We start from the raw sequence: 2,947 nt of genomic DNA, 5'->3' as shown, positions 1-2,947 counted from the left end.
TGATTTTGGAGCCCCCAAAAATAAAGTCTGACACTGTTTCCACTGTTTCCCCATCTATTTGCCATGAAGTGATGGGACCGGATGCCATGATCTTCGTTTTCTGAATGTTGAGCTTTAAGCCAACTTTTTCACTCTGCTCTTTCACTTTCATCAAGAGGTTTTTGAGTTCCTCTTCACTTTCTGCCATAAGGGTGGTATCATCTGCACATCTGAGGTTATTGATATTTCTCCCGGCAATCTTGATTCCAGCTTGTGCTTCTTCCAGCCCAGGGCTTCTCATGATGTACTCTGCATATAAGTTAAATAAGTAGGGTGACAATATACATCCTTGACATACTTCTTTTCCTATTTGGAACCAGTCTGTTGTTCCATGTCCAGTTGTCCACGTGTAGAGTCTTCTCTTGTGTTGTTGGAAGAGGGTGTTTGCTATGACCCAAGAACCAGTGGTCTCCCAATTATCAACAGGACTAGAGGGGACTTCCCTGGTGGTCAGGTGGCTAAGACTCCACACGCTCCCATTGTAGGGGGCCTAGGTTTGATACCTGGTCAGGGAACTACACCCCACATGCAGCAATTAGGAGTTAGCATACAGCAACTAAAGATCCAGCATGTCTTAACTAAGACCCGGCACAGTCTAACAAATAAATATAAAATAAAATAATCTTCATATAAACCAACAAACAAAATAACAGAACTAATGAACCAGATAGTGAGCAATCCCTTGTTACATAACATACTCTGAGAATGTTTTAAATGAAGAAATGTTTTACCTTATACTTGTCAAATAAGAGACTTCAGAGATAGTCTGTTCTATGGGTAACAAACTCAAGTTCCTTCAGGGGCCAACTCAAATATGCGGTTCTGTAGAAACAAGAGAGAACAGGGTCCAACTGAAGGCATTAAAATCACTGTCAGCCCCTGGATCTCATCTCATGGTTTCATTCCCCATCTAAAGAAACTGAAGAGATTAGGTTCGGGTGACTTTTGGAGGCTACATAGCAAACATATTATGCAGGGTTGAGCGGAAAACAGAAACCATGCCAAGTTATTTTAAGCCAAAAGAGATTTTATAGAAAGAATTAGGTGACTTGGCGAAAGGCTAGAGATTGTTGAAAGGGCTACGAGTGCAGGGTCTTGGCTGGGCCTCCAGGAGCAACTTCTAGAACACCAGTGGATGAGGCACTGGGGAATACACTATTTTTGCCACTATCAGGAGAAACCGTGGAGTTCAAGAACATACTGTAGCTCTGACCCCTGAGAAGCTGGGATCTGGAAGCTTATCTGGGCAAGGAACTCAGAATCTGTTTTCTGTCTCCCCGCACTGCATCCTGATAGCCAGAAAGCTGATGATTCAATATGGCATGCTGAGACTGGTTACTCTAAGTCCGTCCCTACACCCACAGTTCTGGAAACTGGACACCAGCATCTCATGCACCTTCTGTGCCAACATAAAAGAGCCAAAAAAATATCAGGGAGACGGTCTCTGTCTCATCTCTGCCTCCAAGATCTCAGACAAGCCATCCAGAAGTCTAATTCACATCCAGAACTCTAAATGGACCAGAGTCTGAGAAATGTTTTCAGCTTTCCAGTTTCTCCTGTACAGGAAGGAACGCTAGCAGCAGGTAGGAATGAATGCAAGCGCCAAACCTTCATACCCAGCACAGCAGCTTTCTGTGTAGGCCCAGGAATCAGACCTCCACCACTGACCTGTCCCCACTTACCCTATCATACCTTCTATGGAAACCCCCCAAAAGCAAAAATCTAGTAAATAGGGCTGTAATTCTAAAGACCTTACGCTAAAAAATATGTGAACGGGTCATTTTATTTACATCATTAGGTACAGGGTAAATCACACTACCTAATTTAATTGTTATATTAAGTATACTGTATATTCTTAATATTATATATTCTTGTATATTCTGACCCATTGGATTTTGAGCTTCTGAATGGCAGAAACTGTATTTAATTCATATTTGTATCTCCTGTCCCCAGGTCTGCTCGGCCCAGAGAAGATGCACAGGCATTTGCTGAATTGAAGTTTTACTCTTGACTCACTAATAGAAACAGTAAACCAGAATTTCATGAGCTACAGTATAGCAGCGATAGTATCAGGAGGCGGTCCCGCTACAGAGGCATGGGGAAAGGGGGTTTTCATCTTTCAAAGTAATCAGAGGTAGATCTGGCTAAGCAAGCTACCTGCTCTGTCTCTGTCCACGGGTGTTCTGGATTTCTCGATGGGATGCTCAAGTTAGTGGTGTCTTCCCGCTTAGTCTTTTGGGGCAACAAAACACACCAGAGTCCAGCGTGAGATTACAAGGATGCCATAAGAAGCTGATGCCTGATAAGTAAAATACAGCCCCAGACTCAGCGTGAGCTCTGAGCGGGGGCTTATTTATATTCCCCAATCAGCAGGATCTGATTAGTCTCAGCACATCAGGGGGGCTAACCTAAGGTTAGCACTCCCGACAACGTCTGGTGGATCTGAGAACAAAATCAAACAAGAAAAACTTACTCCAATAACAACAACGGTAGACAGACACACACAGCCAGCCAGCCAGCCAGCAGCCTCCACGCCGCATACAATCAGAAGGCGCTGGGCGCTCGGCCTCGCACAAAGCTGCAGCCGCGACGCCGCTTTAATTTACACTCACTGCCCTCCAGGGGGTACTCACCTCGAGCTCTCCGGCTCCGGCACCCGGCTCAGCCTGGCAGATTAGAAAAGGGGCTCGCAGGTCTGCGGGGGAGCCCGGTGGAGCGGCTTTCCTGGTGGCGCATCGCCCCAGGCGGCGCCGGAGGCTGCAGTTATTTCAGATAGAGGGGCGCGCGGCCCCGCCCACCCACGCCCTCCCCGCCGGTGGCGAGGGCGGTCCCGGGAACTAGGCTGGGCACCCGCTGGGTGGACCCGGCTGGGAGCCCGCTTGGGTTGGGGTTCAGGAGCGGCGGGTCC

General features: G+C 47.1%; 1 protein-coding gene across 3 annotated transcripts in view; it reads right to left on the bottom strand.

Annotated features, from left to right (window-relative positions):
• Positions 1 to 2,877, bottom strand: part of SLC9B2 (solute carrier family 9, subfamily B (NHA2, cation proton antiporter 2), member 2) — a 60,230-nt gene extending 57,353 nt beyond the window's left edge. Inside the window, exons 1-3 of one of the 3 annotated variants that reach the window (XM_010848270.1) lie at positions 2,673 to 2,876; positions 2,197 to 2,338; positions 771 to 861 (exon numbers count right to left, since the gene is read on the bottom strand). The gene's annotated coding sequence lies outside the window, so the exon portion shown is untranslated. Of the gene's footprint in view, positions 1 to 770; positions 862 to 2,196; positions 2,339 to 2,672 lie in introns of all 3 variants that reach the window. The other 2 variants (XM_010848269.1, XM_010848271.1) reach the window with 2 other exon arrangements.
• Between the last annotated feature and the right edge of the window lie 70 nt (positions 2,878 to 2,947).

Source organism: Bison bison, unplaced genomic scaffold (assembly GCF_000754665.1).
Source record: "Bison bison bison isolate TAMUID 2011002044 unplaced genomic scaffold, Bison_UMD1.0 scf7180017864263, whole genome shotgun sequence".
Lineage (NCBI taxonomy): Eukaryota > Metazoa > Chordata > Mammalia > Artiodactyla > Bovidae > Bison > Bison bison.
Note: the sequence above shows the minus strand (reverse complement) of the source record. Positions and strands in the feature narration are given on the sequence as shown.